General features: G+C 37.0%; 1 protein-coding gene across 2 annotated transcripts in view; it reads left to right on the forward strand.

Annotated features, from left to right (window-relative positions):
• Positions 1 to 21266, forward strand: part of PRKD1 (protein kinase D1) — a 360671-nt gene that overhangs the window by 213255 nt on the left and 126150 nt on the right. The gene's annotated exons all lie outside the window — the stretch shown is intronic.

The raw sequence follows: 21266 nt of genomic DNA on the forward strand, positions 1-21266 counted from the left end.
AAAACACACTCACCAACAGTGAAGTTAAGACAGATGTCAGGGCCCCAAATGTACTGAGTGTCTGAAAGCCAAGGGCTGGAAACTGTTGCTTTAGTCAAGTCAAAACTCTAGTAGCTACTAGCCAAGACCAAGTTGGAAACCAGATCTCAGGAGTTACAGCAGGTCAGGCCATGTTGTGCGACTTTAGCTAACTCACTCCCTGAGAAACAGCTGCATTTCCTCTGCCCAGATTTTTATTTCTTGTTTAGGATTTGTATTTCTTGTTTAGGATTGGACTGTGCCTGTCACAAAAATTTAACTTTTTTTGAAAAAATGCCAGAGAACACATGTAGCAGGGATCTTAACAGCAGTAATCAGTACAATATTCTAAAGAGGTCTAGATTTTTATTGTTTATCTTTGTTAAAATTGAGTCATTATTGAGAAATGCAGATTATACTGCTCCTTTTTCCCTTCTGGCCTTCTTAAAGGAAATCTGTTCACTTAAAAAATGTTTCTAGGCTTCATTTCCTCAAGTTCCAGAGCCCAGTACTTGGATGCACTGATGATAATTCACTTGGTCTTTGGTTTGATGGAGTCCAGTTCACATTGTCTGTATTGATCTCCTTGATAGGAGACTATGAAAGGCCTTGGGATTGCCACATTTTCCTTGGGTAGATAGATCCTGTAAAACAGCTGGTTTCACTAGATAAAAATAATACTTTTCCTGTTGCTTATAGTTTTGCCAGTTGCTAAACAAACCAAAGAAGGAAGGGTTTTCACTTTTTTAAATTTGAGAGGGGGAATCGCTTGTGTTCTCCGTTTTACTTTTCTTTGACTCCTTTGGCATTGGCTCACTGCTCGGCCTCACAGCACTAGTGCCTCGCCATGTTGTCCTGTAAGTTTCCTGTTTCTGAACACTGGAGGCAGCCTGAAATAAATTATTCAGAGACAGCATGCACCGGATCTATTGTCACCATAATTCATATTAGACTCAAAGCCAGTCGGCTTTGCAAACAATGTTCTATGAGCCCTTTTCCTGTGGCTGTGCCCAGAAATATATGAAGATTTTCAGAATTGGATTTCTAAATTATTTTTCTTCCCATTTTACTTTTTTTGTCAAGTCCTCAGAGTAACACCCTACAGATTGAATACAAGCTATATGTGTATGTTCTTACGAAGAGAGCTACTGCCCATTTGTGTGTTATCCCTATGCCTTCCATGAGCCAGACTTGCTGTGCCCCATGCTGACCTGACGTAACAGTGTTCTGCCTTTCCTCTCCATCTGTACAAACCCAGAACCTCGCTATGCCTACACTCCACCTCTTTTGTCATCCACCCTGGATGTTCTGTGTCCCACCTCTCCTGTCTCCCTGGCCACAGTGCTGAGGGGTGTTGAAAGGCGCCCCTTTTGCTCACTTGCTGTCCGATCACCTGGCTCAGGAAAGCCTCTTCTACTCTCTCAGCGGCTGTTTGGTTGGTATTTAAAAGAAGCCATTTTATAACAGCCTGATCTGATTCTTCTCCTGAACCGTAACCTTTGAACCCTTTTCACATTTCTTGTAGTGCCACTTCCCCGATACATTTAACCCTTATATTATTCACGTACATACGCATATGTTACACACATGTGTACATATAGTGCATATATACAGTATGTGCCTACACATTCAATTATGTTTCGATCTCCAGCATTTACCTGGAAACATCTCTGGCAGCTATATTTTTCTACCTCCTCTCCCTCTCTAATGCTCAGTATTTTGCTTTTCTCAGTACATATTAAGAATAGTTTTTACTTAAAACCTCCCACCTCTCCATTTTATACCCCTGTTTTCCCCCACAATGCTTAGCTTTTGCTCGTTGTTGTCAATCACCCACAGCAGAGCCTCAACTCTGACCTCACCAATAAGGCGCAGCCCCAACTCAGAGATCTCCACTTGGCAGCACTCCTCCTCCAACTTGTCAGTTGCCACCAAATACACAGTTCCCGTCTTTTCCACTGTAGTTGTTAATCATTAACTCTCTACCATTTTTGGACTAGACGTCCCCCTTATTCTTCTTTCCCCACAGCTCGTGGCCCGCTGTATTCATGTCTCACATCCCTTTGATGCAGTACTGACTACTTAACATCCCAGCAGTTCGTGCTCTACCTGTCTGTAATCTGAATTGCTTTAATGATCTCTTCAGCCATCCCTGTTCCTGAGCCACACGTGACTGCGCGACACACATCCCTTGCCAACGCGGCTCAGGGCAGATCCGTCCTTCACCTGGCTTTACAGTTGTATTGCCGTCTTCTCTCCCTCTCCTTTTGTTACCATAGACTTGAGCTTCTCAGTAAACATACATGGGTTGCTTGATTGGCTATTGGCTATCACATTAGAAGTTACCACATATACACAATTTTGTAAAAATACTTATTTGTTGTAAAAATATTATTTCTAGATATATCCTCAAAACTAAACTGAAATTCAAGTCTCCTTGCTATGCGTTTACCCAGCCCTGACATGAAATTAGTGCCTGTGATGTGGGCAGGATTGTATTACATTATAATTTGAGGCAAGACAAATGATAGCTACTAAGACACTTCAGATCATGGTGCAAGGAAGCTCATAAACATACTCATTCCTGAACCAGTCCTTGAAGAGAATGGATGCTATGATTGGCCAGAGAAATATGCCATTTCCTGGAGGTGTGGTTAAGGATCAGCTTCACTCAAAATGTAATGGGTAAGCGGAGCAGAGGAGCCAAACATTGGACATCCCCTCTATGGCCTTTTGACCAGTTCCAGAACAGAAACTTGCTGTGGAAATTTCCCTCCTGGAGACTATAATTTTACTGTTAAAATTCATTTATCCAAGCTTTCTGTTTTTCCTCATGAAAAATTAAATTTTACTCTGTAGTGACATAAACATAATCTGATTCTTTTCATGTTTGATCAACATTCCACTAACAGGAACATTTTCTGACATAGTATGGTAATAAAATGTCAGAAAATATGGAAAGCATTAATTTTCAGTAAGGTTAAATCCTCTTGTCTCTTCAGACGACATCAAAAATTTTCTTGTGCTTATGTTATTTTCTGCTGAGACCTTTCCTCATCTGTTAGTACTAACTGGACTGCTCCTGGCTAATTCCCTGGCTACCACCCCCTTTTTTTTTTTTTTTTAATTTTGGAAAACATGGCTTGGTTGAGCTAGTGCTTTTATACCCAGTAAGCCAGGAAAAGATTGCTCATGGTTGGAAGGGAGTAGGTTATAGAGAAAAAAAAAATCCATGGAAGTTCCCCACCATATACATTCCCATAGCTGGCAGACTTTCTTTGTCTGTTGTTATTGTTATGAAGTAAGAAAACACTGCAAATGGAAATTTCTTTTACTAAAGGCAAAGTCAAGTTCAAGTATATGATACTGATCTATAAAATAAAGTTAATGGAATTTATCTGAAGTCTTCTTCATGATGAATCTCTATTGAAGCCTAGTAATTCAGCCATAGTCAAGCATATTAATAACAGGACTGCATTCATATGACTCACCTTTTTTTGCTTTGTTTTGTTTGGACCTGATCTCTAATAGTTGTGTATTTGTGTGTATGTATCTATCTTGTAGGTGATTAAATAGAAAATAGACAAGGACTATAAGAACTTACCGAATAAAATCACAGTTTAAAGTCTTAGAACTAAATGTTAACTCTTTCTTTCTTTTATTAATAGTAAAAATCCATATTTTTTCTGGGAAATTTTCATTACCCTTCACAGTAGATTATCCTGTATTGTTTATAGCTTTGTAAAGTGTTGTTTATACATGTGGTTATTTGTTCCCAACTATTTAGGGATGGGAGCTTCCTTGGAAAGCTAGTGCTATAGCCCAGTTAGAAGGATTTGGACCTATTCTTGGGAAGTGAGAAAAGAACTGGAAATGAGGTAGAGATCAAGATAAAGTTTAAAAGTAAAATAGATGTAGTAACCATTTGGGTATAGTTCATGAAGGAGATGAGAAAAGGAAAGGGACACCAAGGAGAGCTACAGCTGCCGTAGCACAATCTCGTTTCCTTTACATCTTCCTAAGTATTGTCCTCATACATTGTTCAACGCATCTGCCGAATGGTTTGGGGACTGCCCTGAGGGGCTGAAGAACTGATTTTATGGCCATATAGTACCACTGACTTCCTTCGTGATTTTGTACAAGTTGTATGTGTGTATGTTAGTTTCTCAGTCCTGTCCAACTCTTTTTGACCCCCTGAACTGGGGCCCTCCAGGATCCTATGTCTGTGGAATTCTCCAGGCAAAGTGAAGTCGCTCAGTCGTGTCTGACTCTTTGCGACCCCATGGACTGTGGCCTGCCAGGCTCCTCCATCCATGGGGTTTTACAGGCAAGAATACTGGAGTGGGTTGCCATTTCCTTCTCCAGGGGATCTTCCTGACCTAGGGATCAAATCTGGGTCTTCCACACTGCAGACTGTACTGTCTGAGCCACCAGGGAAGCCCAAGAATACTGGAGTGGGTAACCAATCCTTTCTCCTGAGAGTCTTCCCAACCAAAGGATTGAACTTGGTTCTCCTGCACTGCAGGCAGATTCTTTACCATCTGAACCACCAGAGAAGTCAACCTCTGGGATTCAGAGATTCTGTTTGTTTTTGTTTTTATCTAAAAAGGAGCTTATACTGGAGGAGAGTATCGTACAGTGATGATAAAACATAGATTCCATGTTTTATTTAGTTTGCAAGTAAAGCAGTATGCCTAAGCATTGAGTGCAGTTTCCAGGGCCAGATTATCTGGGTTTATAGTGTGTATGCATGGTACTTACCACTTAACATTAAATAATTCTGTGGTCCAGTTTCCTCACCTATAAAATGGGGGAAACAATAGTACCTACATTGTATGGTTATTATAAAAATTAAGATAAATTAATGTGTGTAAAGCACTTTAGAGAATTTCTGTGCTTAGCCGCAGCAGAGTTGATGTTAGCTGTTTAGATTGCTCTCCTCAGACTCTTAAGTGGCCTTTCCCCATGATGTTCATGGTTGTTAAACATACCACAGAAGGAAATCCTGTTCTTTCGTTACTTTGAGAAATGTTGTTTTAAGCAATGTTAAAAGAATTATTTACGGCAGGACTCTTCAGAACTTTGGTGCATGCTAATAGGAAAGATAATTCTCCAAGATCACTTCTCGAGTTCATTGTATCACAAAATACTACCCCCCCCACCCCTCCCCCACCATCTTATCTGGTGAGTCTTGGGTTCAGCAGTTCACACGGGAAGTACTCCTCTGGGTCATGCCCTTGGACCAGTGATGTGAGCGGGTATATTCATTCTCTCTATACAGGCCATTGCTCTCTCAGAGAGAGCAATGTTTGAACCATGGGAAAGCAGGAGTTAAGAAGCAATAAATTTTTGTTTACATAGTAGCATGGGATTTTGAAGCAGTTTACATAAGCACTGATGTTTCCTTTGCAGTGACTTTGTGACATAGTGAAATCAGATACCTTAAAAGCTATGGAATATAAATTTTAACTTGCCCATATCCTGCAGTGAGTAGGGGTAGTATCAACCAGAGCTTGAATCTAAGTGACTAAACTCTTCATACTGCTTCAAGTTAGCACTCTGAACTTCGACCAGTAAACAGGAATTCTTGAGACTCTGTTCAAAGAATTCCTACTATAGTAAGACCGTTTATATTTCAGGGAAACACTAATAATATTTTAACAGCAAAACCAGCAACGAACTAGCTATAAGTTCTATTGTGATCTTTATCACAGGGCCAGTATTTTCCCTCTTCCTCATAAAAATAGATATTTAATAAATGTACAAATTGTGATCAGGTTAAGAAAATTCTGGAGGCTCTTGTCTGTAGAGTTATGATACAAAATATGAAATAAAAAGTAACTGGGCCCTTGTTTAAATAAGATCCATTCATATAATTTCTTAGTTCAGATCAAAATTGAAATAGTGTCTTTATGACCATGTTTTTCTGTTAGTAAGATTCATTGCCTAAACCATAAGCCAGAAAAAAAAAATGTATGGTAACAAAATTATAGCTAGTCCTTTATTTTATAGTAAGTGTAAATTATTGATTTGTATGGTGCTGGCCAGTAATATCTATTTCTCTCAGATATAGTACATTCCTTAGTAGTATGTTCCCCCTCTGAAATATGGATGGAAGGAATAAACCTTGAGAGTGATGTATTAGGTCACTGCATTATTATTTATCCAGGAGTACATTATATAGATATAAGCTTGCTTGTTTGCTTTTAATAAGGCAGAATTAATCATAGGAAGCACCTCCTCAACCCTAATACTGCTTCGGTAATTAGATTGTAGAAGTCCTGGCCTTTACTACTCAGTTTATATTTCTTTGTAGTTGTTCTAGAGTGTCTAACTCTGCCAGGCTGCTGCTGCTAAGTCGCTTCAGTTGTGTCCGACTCTGTGCGACCCCATAGACGGCAGCCGACCAGGCTCCGCCGTCCCTGGGATTCTCCAGGCAAGAACACTGGAGTGGGTTGCCATTTCCTTCTCCAGTGTGTGAAAGTGAAAAGTGAGAGTGTCTAACTCTGCCAGCCTAAGTGGTCTCAATTCCTGTCCAAGTTTAGTTGCAGTTATCTGTGCAGGTGGTTTTGTAACAATGGAAACCGTGGAATATAAGATTATAGGTCATTACTCTTTTCCTCTAAGTATGGTTTATGTTAAGCGTGTCTTCAGCATTTCTATTTATTAGTATTATTAATTCTCTTCCATTCTTAACCTTTCAAATAAACCTGGTTTGGGTCTCATTGTGACACCCTTAACCATTTTCACTGAAAAGTGAATGCAAAGAGAAGACTGTCGGATTTCCCACCCTTTCTTAGTTGTGACTTTGTGGGGAGATGAGGCCTCAGAGCCTCCCTTACTTTGATAGTTTTCTTGATTATTTGTCCTTTGCTGCAGTGGATTCTCCAAGGAGATACAGTATAACAGTACATTGCTTCTCTATCTTTCTTTAACCTAACTATCCTAATTTCAAGTCAAAGAGAAGACATTCTCCCCAGGTCACATGGGGCATGAGACAAACCCTAAAGACAAACTGTTCTGAAGAATCTTCATTTGAAAATTTTGTACATGTGTTGCATTTTTCCTACATTATATTTCTCTTTAATGTTTTAGTGAAGTGTTGTTGATTTACAATGTTATGCTTCAAGTATACAGCAAAGTGATTCAGTTATACATACATACATTTTTTTCATATTCTTTTCCCTTATCAGTTCATTTCAGTCGCTCAGTCATGTCCTACTCTTTGCGACCCCATGAATCACAGCACGCCAGGCCTCCCTGTCCATCACCAACTCCCGGAGTTCACTCAAACTCATGTCCATCGAGTCGGTGATGCCATCCAGCCATTTCATTCTCTGTCGTCCCCGTCTCCTCCCACCCCCCATCTCTCCCAGCATCAGACTCTTTTCCTGTGAGAGTTGGAATGTGAAGAAAGCTGATCGCTGAAGAGTTGATGCTTTTGAACTGTGGTGCTGGAGAGGACTCTTGAGAGTCCCTTGGACTGCAGGGAAATTCAACCAGTCCATTCTAAAGGAGATCAGTCCTGGGTGTTCAATGGAAGGACTGATGCTTTTCCCTTATAGGTTACTACAAATATTGAGTATAGTTCCATAGCTATAAAGTAGGTCCTTGTCGGTTTCTGTTTTATATATAGTAATGTGTATACATTAATCCCAAACTCTCAGGTTAACACAGTTTTGAATAAATAATGTTTCTTCCCCATGTTGTTCTTTAAGAAATAGATTAGTAATATAAGGACGTACAGCATTTATGATGTGTTTGGCACTGTTCTAAGTGCTTTACATATATTCTTTCAGAAAAATGGGTATTTATTTTGTAGCATCCACATAATTTCAATTTGATAAATAGTGGACTTCAAATCAAAGATTGTAGTTTAAGCCCTAGAGCTACCATTTATTTCTTACATAGTGTTTGCAAGTCACCTCATTCCTCTGAGTCTTTTGCATGCTGTGCTTAGTCGTTTGGTCATGTCTGACTCTTTGTGACCCCATGGACTGTCGCTTACCAGGCCTCTCTTTCCATGGGAATTCTCCAGGCAAGAGAACTGGAATGGGTTGCCATGCCCTCCTCCAGGGGATCTTCCCAACCTGGGATCGAAGCCAGGTTTTATCACCTGTCAAATAGCATAGTAGTGTCTCCAATATAGGGTAGGGCTCTAGATTTCATGAGAATAAATAGAAAACATTTCACAAGAGGCCTGGCACATGTGAAGTTTTCTTTCTTCATGCCCCTCTCCACCCCACTGGGTACACATTGTTTAAAACAGGAACCGTTTATTTTGATATTGAATCCTCATGATCTAACATATGACATACAATCAAGATCTATCTGTTTAGTAAGTAAATACATACTTAAAATAACAAAATGAACAGACCAAAAAACGAATGCTTAAATAGTTGCTCCATGTAAGATATCCAAAATTGCTGTTGTTCTGTTGGAATTGAATTTCAGTGCTTACTGTTGACTCTTCTTGGCCTAATCTGTTAGTAAAATCAATATTATCATATGCCTAATCCTTTTTTTTCTGATTTCTTGCTATTTTCTGTATATTCTTAAAAGCTAATTATGTTTTGGAAATCATTTTAGAAGTTCAGTTCTTCCTTCAAAGCATTGCAATGTCTTTCACAACATTTCTCATGTAAAATGAGACCTAATTCATAAAATACAAATTGTATTCTTATCTAACTTTTGCAACTCCTGGATTGTGCTCATCTCTGTGACCAAGTAAGCTCATTTACTGTCAAAGGCCATTCATTCTTGCTTGAATCAACTTTGCCACACATTGTTCTTTTCTTACAGATATCCTTGCTTTCTATCTAAAACCTGTTTCGTAGTCACTTCTTTTTAATGCACTCCCCCTCAATCTTAATCTCACTTTCCTTCATCAGCTTGCTGTCCTTTCGTCATCTGGTGCCTCGGTGCTCCATACCTGACATTAGAGCTCAGAGAGGTGACCCTGGAGCTGGCCTTGGGCTCTGCTTTCTGTTGCAGTATCTGGAAGGAATAAGGAGTGATATCCTGAGGTGCTGGCTGACCTTGCCTGCTGCTCGCCCTCCTCTTTTCTCTCCTCACACGGAAGCTTTATGGCTTTATCCATCCAACAGAACAGCTGTCTGTGCCTAAGGGTCAGCTGGCGAGATTTATAGAAAAGCTGAGTCATGCACTCCAAAACTGGAGTCTCAATCTCCATAGAGATCTCTATCCCTGTACATACTGTGGTTTTCAGAGCAGGACATATCAAGCCCCTCTGTTCACACAGAATTAGCCTCAGGCATAGTTCTTTACCATTTGGCAAGTGAATATCCAGCCAAAAATCATGCTTTTTCCTTCTCTTCTCATCTACAACGTCTGTAACTGAGGACAGTATTGTAAGTCATCCAGATAAAGAACACATGGATAGTGAAAACCACACAAAGGAGTTTTTTAAACTCTATATTTCCTGGTCTCTATGTAACCAAAAATTCCTTATAATTGCTTCTTGGGGTGGAGATGGATCTACTGTATATAAATCTTACCATGTTAGCACCTCAATGATATAACGGGGTCTCAGAAGACTTGCATATTTAGAATCCTTCTGTTGTAGAAGACATAATGAGATCTTCTTGTTCTTTTTGTCGTTTTACGTTAATTTTGTCTTTAAAATTGGTTTCTAAAACATATAAAATATCTTATTAATTTCTTATTTACCAGATTTAACTGAGAATTATTTAGAGCTTATTTCCAAAAATCACCTTCCAACCCCAAAACAAAAACTTTGACGCATCAAAGATAATAAAATAGATGAGTTACAGGATCTGACCATAATATAAAAATTATTTTAGGCAATAATAATATCTTGTAAATAAGTATGTTCTTGTGCATATATGTGCTTAGTCACTCAGTCCTGTCCCACTCTTTGTGACTCCATGGACTGTAGCCTGCCAGGCTCCTCTGTCCATGGGGATTCTCCAGGCAAGAATACTAGAGTGGGTTGCCATGCCGTCCTTCAGGGGTCTTCCCAAACCAGGGATCAAACTCAGGTCTCCTGTGTTGTAGGCCGTTTCTTTACCATCTGAGCCACTGGGGAAGCCCAGGAATACTGGAGTGGGTAGCCGATCCCTTCTTCAGGGGATCTTCCCGAGCCAGGAATCAAACCAGGGTCTTCTTCATTTCAGGCAGATTCTTTACCAGCTGAGCTACCAGGGAAGCACATATATGTTCTTGGATCCATTCTAAACAGAGATGGTACAGATCCTTTTTGAGTCAGAAACTTTGAAAAAATGGTTAGTTTTCTGCTGAGGTAGATAACACAAAACTCTTGTGCTTGGGCTCAAACTAGAAAATAGAAGCGTTTGAGTTTTTATTTTGTCCGTCTGTTATAAAAATAGGAAATTGTAGTCATGAGAATCGGCTGAGGGATATGTATCCCTCCAGGGCTCTGGCTGTGCCCTGTCCAGTGTTGTAGCCATTAACTATGTGTGGCTAATTTCAGTTGAATACAGATAAACTAAAATTAAAATTTACTTCCTCGGTCACATTGACTATTTCAAGTGTTTAATAGGCATGTTGGCTATAACTGCCGTATTGATATAGAAGATTTTGACAATCAAAAAAGTTCTCTTGGACAGAGCAGCTAGATAGATAAATGAAATTTTACTAAGACTCTGAAACACTTTGTACACACACACACACAATGCAAAAACACTTTCAACTAAAATGTTATTTGATATGGCATATTGAGAGATGTTATAAATAAGACAACTGAAAATTCTGGTAGCATATTTTTACCAAAATGTCATGAGAGAAATTTTCTACTGTATCATCCTGTGACTTCTTTATTGGATAAATTCCTCAGACTTCAATATTGAAAGCAGCTCTATTTTGTGAATATTTCTCTTAGGACTCTACTTTTCCTTCTTGCTTTGGCCTTGGCCTCTCAAATCTGAGTTCATGGGCCACCTTTATGGTACAAGTCAGTACTACATCACTTCCACTATATGAATTCTTTTATTTGGCACAATGTTCACTTTCCTCAAGGCTTCTTGATCTCTGTATCTTACTTCATTTTGTGCTACACAGAATATCCTAGTATTAACTCTGGTTAAAAGGACTGATTCTGGCACCAAACTGCCTGAATCCAGTTCCCATCAGCCCATTTAATAACTGTGGCTTTGGAAAGCTATTTAGAGTTTGTGTGCCTTCAGACTAAGGCTTGACTATGATAATAATGTACAGTAACTAACACATTATCTAAGACATCCAGATCTTATAAAGTCATCTTAGTAAGGAAGGACATGTGAAAAGTAGATAGTAGAAAAGAAATAGATCAGGAAGGAAGCATCATGATATAGTATATAGACTATCTGTACAGTATTTTAATAACTTCATTTTTTTGTTTCACATTTTCTCAGTGTTTATTTATAGTGGTTTATAAAAACATACAAAATAGAGTAAAACAGCAGGGGTTAACAATGGATCTTATCCAAGTTAGAAAGGACAGCATTTAATTAAGAATGTAAATTCTAAAATATTTATTTAAAAAGTTATATAGCTTTGATCACATACTGCATAAGATGCCTTGAATAGAGAAAGTCCTGATTTTGAAGGCCAAATCGTTCTTTGATATAGTGCCCATCTGTTTATTCTCTGGATTTGCAAGAATTTACAGGATAACATTCTAAATGCAGTTTTAAAATGTATTGATCAAGATGGACCTATGAAGATTAATATTGATCAGTATTATCTCATGATCTTATATGGGTAGATTCTTTTTCACTATGATAATATATTGAAAAGCCTTCTTGACTTCTTCTAAGATAATCCCCTTAGAAGTAGGAGAAATTGTAATATACACTGTTTCCGTATACCTTCTCTCTCTCTGTCTCTCAACATACACTCACAGACACACACACACACACACATGCACACGCACAGTCACAGGAGAACCTAGAGGAGGAAAGGACGGAAGGAAGGACAGAATTGTATGTAGCGTCAAAATCTGTGAAATAAACTCACTGAAGACTGCCTGTGTTAACAAAGGACAATTGGAGAATGGCTACTGAATGGCTATCTGAAGATCTGTGGACACATAAATTATTTTTGCTTGAGGTAGAGGGTTGGGCTTCACTTGAAAAGCTGCCAGATATCTCTTTTTGATGTTCCATGATTGGTAGCACATAGCACATCAATTCAGTAACTCAGCCGTGCTACCATCTGCCCAGCACTCTTCATTTTGCTGGTTGGCATGTCATTTATTTGCTTTTAACATGCAACCCATATAAAAATCCCTCATAATCTGCCAGAATTAGAAATGCAGCTGTTTTAAGTCTTAAACAGCAATAGACTATTCATTATGCCAGTATGGAGGAATAAAATAGAAAGAAAAGAGCAGTTCTACACCAGAATGTATTTGTACCTCCTCTTTTCTAAGTTATTTTAAAGACATCTATAGCCTCTTACCAGTGTTGATTTCAAAAGGAAGTCAACACACAAATATACTGTCGCTTTTCCTACATATACTTTAATACAGAAATTGGAATTTGAGTCAAACTCCAAATTCCTGTTTTTTCATTTTAGGAAGCAATTTCAGCATTTTGGTTCCTAGAAAATGAAAAATTTCTGGCTAACTCTGGGTCTCATCTTATTCTAATTTTATTTTCCCCAGGAATTTTTTTGAGGTTCTGATCATTATAACTTGTTAATCCTTAGAATGTGATAACGTAGAGCTGTGTGGAGAATTCTTGATGAAGGCAAGCAGTTGGTCCTCTGTTAAAAAATAAAGAGGAGAAAAAAGATATTTCTTCACGTAGTAATCTTGTGATGCTGAAAAAATGTAAAGAAAAGACTACCCCTGTATCCCTATTTATCCACAGGCAGATTATTTAGGAATGATGTACATGAGGAAATAAAAAAGCTCTGATATGGAGCACTCCATCCAGAAGCAGCTTTCTTCATAGTGACTAGACGTAATCATTATGAAACTCAAGTTGGATAGTTTGGAATTGATTTGCCCCAGCCTTTGCACTTTGACATTCATATCAGTAAAGGTCTTAAGTTGAATTCATTTGGTTATATGTTATGTTGCCCTCATGTGAGACCTCTCACCATGTGAATTTTGAGCAGTTAAGAAAATCACTTACATTTCTGAGAATTAACCTATAAAATATTACTTCCTGTGGGTTGGGGCATGAAAAGCAATGATAGAGCAAGTCACAAGTTTGCTAACATGAGTGTACTTGATAAGCATTTATCTTATGTATCCAATAAGATTCGTGATATTAAAGAACAGGGACAATATGTTAAGTTCTTCAGAAATACATGTAAGCTCAGTTCCAGACATATAGTATTCACCCTGCAACTACTTGTTCGTGATTGATATGCTTTGCTTGGCAACTTTGAGCCTTCATAAATGGATCTCAATTTGAAAGAAAAACTTTAATTTTGGTTTTAAGGACTTAAAATGCTTGGAAAATTCCAAAGTTGAAAGACACACTAGACCATATGACATGTTGTTATAACAATTATTGTGACAATTTTAATGAAAAATGTTTGTTTAATTATCTGTCTTTAATATATAACCTTTTCCCTGAGGACAAATGTGTAAGGTTTACATATCCAGCCAAATAGATTCATCTTGTTGTCCTACAAGCTTAACAGCAACTTCCGGATTATCTCATGTATAAATCTCCACTCTTGCTGATTTTATGCTTTTAAGATATTTAGTGCTGAGCAGAGGTCTTGGTTTGCTGTTGCTAATGTCTGAAATCTATTTTTGGTCTCCTGGAGTACTTAACACTCAGAACTAGTGAGACAAGCATCAGTGCCTCTTTCCTGCTTGGAAATCAGACTGACCTCCTTGAATGATACCACCCTAGCAACTGACTCAATTGTCAAGCCTGATAGGTTTTTACCTAAATTTTTAATTTTTTGAATAGAACTACAGAAAAGTTGCAAAGATAGTACAGAAAGTTCACCTCACCCATATATACTTTCCTCTAATATTATCATCTTTCATTGTCCTGGTACATTTATCAAAACTGAGAAATCAACATTGGTCGGTGGTTTGAACTTAGCATTTTCCCAGTAATGTCCTGTTTCTGCTACAGGACCAAATCCATAGCATCACATGCATCAGTTGTTACATTTCTTCTAGTCTCATATGGTCTGCTCCAGTGTCTCAGACTTCCCTTGTTTTTTATGACCTTGGTGATTGTGAGATTTATTTCTTCTTCCTTGTATTCAAAACCCAGTTTTAGGTTTTTATCTATTTTTGTTTTACTATTAATGCATTAGATAACACATGTTCTAATGTCACCTGTCATTGTAGTATCTTTGAGTTCAGCTTTTCCTATGAAACATATAAAGAGCATCCACATACACATAAATATTTATACTTTTCAAAGATAATTCTGAATACCAGTATAGTGAACCATGATGATTAATTTTGTATATCAGTTTGAATGGGCCATGGGTACCCGTATATTTGGTTAATCATTATAGTGGGTGTATCTATGAGGGTTAGATTATTCTGGATGAGATTAAAGTTTAAGTCAGTAGACTGAGTAAAGTTTATTGCTCTCCGGGGGTGAGTTGGCCTCATCTAATCCCTGTAGTCCTGATTAGAGCAAAAATGCAGGGCAGGAGAGGACGGTATATCCAACCGTGTTTGAGCTGGGACATTGGTCTTCTCCTGCCTTTAGACTGGACTGGAACTACATCATTGGCTCTCCAGTTTGCTGATTGCTTACCTTGGGACTTGCTAGCCCCTATGATTGTGTGAACCAGTACTGTCTTTGTATACATGGATAATGAAGATGGATATAGATGGGGCTTCCCCTGTGGCTCAGTTGTGAATAATCACCTGCAGTGCAGGAGATGTGGGTTTGATCCCTGAATCAAGAAGGTCCCCTGAGGAGGAAATGGCAACCCGCTCCAGTATTCTTCCTGGGATAATCTCACAGACAGAGGAGCCTCACAGGCTGCAGTCCACAGGATTTCAGAGTCGGACATGACTGAGCGTGCACACATGTGTATGGTAACAGTTATAAATACAGATTCAGATTATCTATATTCTGTTGATTCTTTTTCTCTGAAGAGAACTGTATCTACTACACCAGTCATCTCACCTAAGAGTTAGAGAAATACCTTAAACATGAACACCTTTGGGTGCCTCTTCCCTGACTGGGTCCCTTTCTTTGGTCCTGAATTTAAGTTAATCATCTCCTTCCATTTACTGCTTTATATGGTCATATTTTATAACTTTTAAATTGGAATTCTTCTGAGATGGTTAAGTAGGTATGGTTCTTAGCCTGGGAAAACTATAAAATATTTTTTTACACTTTGGAGATTTTTTTTCCCCCTTAATTTGGGAAAATAAAATACATCTCTTCCTTAAATTCCTTAGTAATAAAAATGATAAACACTATACTGAATAAACTAACTTTCATGGAGTTTCTTTATTCTATAACAGTCTGCTTCTGTAGCAGGTGCTAAACAGTGGGTAAGGATCCTGTCATCTTTAGATCTGAATTTACCATAAAAAGAAACTTTGCTTAATAGCATTTTTTTCAAGTATTGTGTGCAAATTGAAGAAACTTGACACATTAATACTATAGGAAAGGTTAAGTTGTGTAAATATATATCTTGGAATAAATATACGTGTTTATTATCTTGCTATAAAAGAAATTATTGTAGCTTTACCTCAGTTTAAAGACCTATAGTTTTTAAACATTAGGTCATTATAACATTATAACATATAAATTTACATTATAACATATAAATATACTTTATGTCTTTATCTTACTGAGACTAATAGTTAAAGACAGAAAGCTAAAATATGTTTGACATCACAACCACCATATAAATTTTGAAATACTTTTTTTAAAAAAAATTCAAATATTTGTGTATTTACAACAATAGTCTGGCTTCTCTGGTGACTCAGACAGGAAAGAATCTACCTGCAGTGCAAGAGACCTGGGTTCGATCCCTGGATCTGGAAGATCCCCTGGAGAAGGGAATGGCTACACACTCCAGTATTATTGCCTGGAAAACTCCATTGACAGAAGAGCTTGAGAGGCTAAGGCCTATGAGGTCTCAAAGAGTCAGACTTGACTGAGTGACTAACACTTTCACATAGTGAAAAAAAAAGTCACCAAAAAAAGACTTGCCGGATCAAACCCTAGTAGTTACCTCACCTCACTAAATTATTTAAATTTTCCTACTGAAGACACGCAGAATAATCCCAATTATGCTTTTTAATGTTACCCTTTAAATATTTGATCCCCTAAAGTCTCCTCTATTCTAGGTTTGTTTTAATTTTTCACTTTACAGGTACAATTTATTTCTTTGTTTTATCCCCACTGCCTATAGCAGAGCCTGACACCTAGTAAGCACAATGCATAAAAGTTGAATAAATGCATGAATGAATATAATAAATTGGCAAGTTCTGTGGATATTACCTTTTACTAAATGTCTGCATCTCTTACTGTTTTCTAGTTCAGGTCACAATAGTTGCCCACCTGTATCATCAGAATAGTTTCCTAATTGGTTTCCTTGCCTCTGATCTTGTCTCCTCTCATCCATTCTCTTCCATCACACAACCCTAATAAATTCTAAAGCCTAAACTGGATCATGCCATTCTTCTTTATTATACCCTTCAGTAGTACAAGGGTAAATCCTCCTACGTGTCTTAGAAAACTGTGATTTGCTTTCTGCTTATTTCTCCAGCCACATAGCCCCCTATTGCACTCCCTACCCACTCTAGAGTATAGACATACGGAACTTCTTTCATTTCTTTCCATGTTTATAATATCCTGTCTTACTTCCAGCGCCCCATCATACCTAATAGCCTTACAACCTGTGCTTTTCATATGCATCTCCATTCTCTTTTGACTTGCCTGGCCGACTTCTGTTCATCTTTTATGACTTGGTATGTGCATCTTACTCCTGGAAATCACACCTTAAACACCAGATTTGGGTCAAGCAGCTCTTCCTCTCAGGTGCTCCCTTCACTAACACTCTGTTTAGAACATGTCTTAACATGTCTTAACTTCTTTTGTTTTATTATCTTCAGAGCCTTGTGTACCTTATGGCAATAAGTGTTCACTAAATAATTATTGAATATATTAAACTTCTGCACTGATTATCATCATAGGCACTTGGGTTAGATTTCGATTTAAGTATGATACAGATGATAATCAGTTTAGGACATTAGCATTATTACTTGTCAACCTAAAATGAAACTTTTCAAATGAGTGTTTGTGTGTGTTTTTTTAATTCATAACTTGAATAGCGTCTAACAACAGTGTTCCTAAAAAGCGCTCATTAGTGAAAAGTAGAATAAGTTTTCATTAATGTTAATAGGCTCAAATGAGCCTCAGTTGAAGTTAAAAGGCTTAAAAGGACATGGGGGAACCAAATTTTAAAAATGGGCAAAAATTTGAATAGAAGTTTCTTCAAAGAGGTTACATAAATGACCAATAAGCACATGAAAAGATGTTCAACATCATCTGTCTTTAGGGAAATGCAAACCAAAACCATGTGAGGTAACACTTCATACCCACTAGAATGGCCATAATCAAACAGGCAGTAACACATTTTCTACAAATATGTAGAAAAATTGGAACCTTCATGTTTTGCTAATGAAAATGTAAAATGGTATAGCTGCATTGGAAAAGAATTTAGCAATTCCTCAGAATTTCCCAACAATTCTGCTCATAGGCGTAAACCCAAGAGAAAACTAGTTCCTGCAAAGTCTTGTACACAATTATTCATAGCAGCATTATTCACCAAAGCCAAAAAATAGAAAACAAAAATTTCATTAAATGATGAATAGATAAAAAAGTGGTATATCCATTCATAGGATATTATACATAGTCATAAAATGAATGAAGTGCTATACATGCTATATCTTAAATGAACTTTAAAGCCATTATCCTAAATGAAAGAAACTAGACGTGAGTGTGGCATATTGCATGATTTATATGAAATTTCATTTATATGAAATGTCCAGAATAGGCACAGTTTTAGAGACAGGAAGTAGACGAAATATAAAAAAAGAAATAAAGATAAGAGAGTTGACTTTTGTTTTCACCTAGAGGATAAAGGTTTGGTGAAGAGGGGATTAAGGAAGGTATTAGTGTATAAGGAAATACCATGGGGGTCTTTCATAAACAATTTCAGTTGCTCTGCTGCTGCTGCTAAGTCACTTCAGTCGTGTCCGACTCTGTGTGACCCCATAGATGGAAGCCCACCAGGCTCCCTCGTCCCTGGGATTCTCCAGGCAAGAACACTGGAGTGGGTTGCCATTTCCTTCTCAGTTGCTCTAAGAACTTTTAATTTCTTATGCTCTTTAGAATATAAGGATAAAAGAGGCAAGAAGTTGAAAATAAGCTTTATTCTGGGAAGTACTTAAGTATTGTATTGAAATTGCATTATTGAAATTATCCTCTTCTGAGGATAACCTGTTAATAAAATTCAGAGGATTTGACTGTAGCACCTTGTAGTTCTGAAGTACAGTGTGCTTTGATCCTTTTGCAGCAGAGATTTGCCATTCTTGCCAATGCAAAGCCTTCTTTTCTTCTTAACTTATACATGTTTATGCAGTGATATGATATTCTTGATGGAAAAATAGTGCATCTTTAGCTTTGACAGGACAGAAATTGAATGGACTGAATTGTGTGTGAGTCTGTGTGTACACGTTTATGTACGTGTGTGTGTACAATAATTAGTTGGTGCTCTAATTACTCCCAGTGGTGTTTAAAAGGTATTTATTTGTTCTTTTTCACTCTATCTTTGTTTTTTGTATTAGAGCTCATAGATATTTATGTACTAGTTGCAGTTAAGAGCACTGGCAACTCCCTCGAATCCAGTGGGGTATGATGATTCACTCTGCATGATCTGCATAGCAAAGCAGGGGCTACAAAACTTAATTAGCATACTTGATATAGTGGGGGGCTTCACAGAGGTGAAGTAGAGTTCTTGACAGATAAAAGGCAGAAAATTAAAAGGAAACATTAACTTTGGTCCACAGTCTTGAAGATGCAGTCATAAACATTATCATCATTTTGCATGGAAGGTGATGGCAGACTTCTGGATTTAAATGATAGCTTCATGAGCTGAAAATCAGTAAATGGAGATGAAGTAGCTTAAGAGAAAGCACAGGCAAAGGATGATCAGAAACCTATGGGGAAAAAATCAGGGACTGATCACGTAGCAAAGAAAATCTTAATAAATTTCTCCAAGTAGAAATCAGCCAGGCCATGTTCCAATATAACCTCAGTGCAGTAAGGGAAAATAAAAATCTAAAGGACAAACAAAATTTATCAAACTTGGAAATTTTAGAGTATTACACTAGAAATAAAAGTTAAAGAAAAAAAGCAATGAAATGATAGACTATTTGAAAATGAATGATAGCACTGTATATCATGTACTTTCAGGATATTGTCAATTCAGTCTCAAGAAGAAAATATACATTTTTAAATTCATTTATTAGAATACAAGAATGTTTGGAAATAGTGAGCTCATCAGTTCAGTTCAGTTCAGTTCAGTCGCTCAGTCGTGTCCGACTCTTTGCAACCCCATGAATCACAGCCACTCAAAAACATGTAAAAGGCACAGTTAAATAAGGTAATTGCCAAAGATTAAAGAGGATACTCTGTATCATTTTTATTTTAGAAGTGAAGGATTGTATATGCTTTCTAAAGATTTATTAATGTAATTTCTTATATTAATAGTTTGAAGGAGAAAAATTATACGATCAGCTCAACAGGTTCTAGAAATCTTTGCATCCTTTTTTTGCAATAAATCTAGCAAGTTAGAAATAAAGATAAACTTCCTTAACTTTATAAAGCATAGTTTAAGGAACCTATATCAAGCCTCCCATGTAACAGTGGAATAAAATGGAATCATTTTCATAAAAGTCTGGAATGAAACACAGTAGGCTAATAGAATGCGTCATTATTAAGTATTGCACAAGAGGTCTTAGCTGATACATATGTAAAACAATTTGTAAATAAATATTAAAAACAAAACTAGTATTCTTTAGAACAATTTATTCTCTAGTAGTTAAGTCTAAGGAATTTAGCTGAAAAATTCTTTGAGTGATTAGTGTTTAAAATAAGGTGAGATAATAAATCATAAATCATGAGAAAAATCCATAAATTACATAGAATTGCACCTTAGAAATGTTAATGCCTCTAAAAGAAAACTACTATACATTGCTAGAAGACATTAAAAGAAGAGCAAAAGAGATAGTTTCATATTCCTAGATAGGAAATATCAATAAAATAAATATTTCCATTCTTCCTAGACTAACCACGTATTCATTGCGATCTAATTATTTGTAATGTTTAAAAGACTTGTTTAATCTGAAAAAGCTGAATTGGAAGGGAAAATGTGCAATAAGCCTATTCAGATTATGGCCTTCTTATGTGATTCTCGGAAGGCTGGAGAATTTATGTTTAAGACAGGAAATATACAAGATGAGCCTGTGATATTTTGTTGTGCCAGGAAGTAAAGTCATCAAAGCCTAGTGAGTCTTGTCAAAAAGATACAGGAGCCAACATGAAGAGTCTTTCATTGAGTAAAGGTGGCACCGTTTAAGCATCAAAAAGAAATAAGTCAAATTGATGGAAACATTGAATAAATACAAATCTGTGAGCTCATGATATTTAAAACAAAGCGTGAAAAAGAAAATCAGATATTTATTGAACACTACTGGAAATAGAGTACTAATTAATTATTGAAAATAATAGCAAGTAAAAGGAAAAAATTAAGAATTTATTTTGCCTTCCCTATACAAACTGCATTGCAAAATAGCCAAATAGCACCACTTTATGAGAAAAAGATATTCTTTATATAAATTTTCCAACTAACAGGATAGAATGAATGATAGAATTAAAATCACTATTTTGTAGCCTCTAATGAGATAATTGATTCAGGCAGTGTTCACCAGTGAATGAAACCATTACAGCACTGGTTCTAAAAATTTTAGTGTGCTTCAAAATCTCCCAGGGAACTTGTTAAAAAAAAGATTGCTAGGCTTCACCCCCAGTATCTCTGATTTAGTATGTTTAAGGTATGGCCAAGAACATACATTTCTAACAAGTTTCCAAGTGATGCTACTGCTGCTAGTCAAAAGCAAAGAAGCACATCTATAAATTGTAGATAAAGCCTTCTAAAGTGTGACATGGCACTCTAAATCCATAAGGGAAGTTGTTATCAAATTCAAACTTATTAAAATATTTAACTTCTGAACAATTTAAAAA

The sequence above is a fragment of the Moschus berezovskii genome, chromosome 21 (assembly GCF_049115385.1).
Source record: "Moschus berezovskii isolate FMDL1 chromosome 21, NW_MosBer_1.0, whole genome shotgun sequence".
Taxonomy (NCBI): Eukaryota; Metazoa; Chordata; class Mammalia; order Artiodactyla; family Moschidae; genus Moschus; species Moschus berezovskii.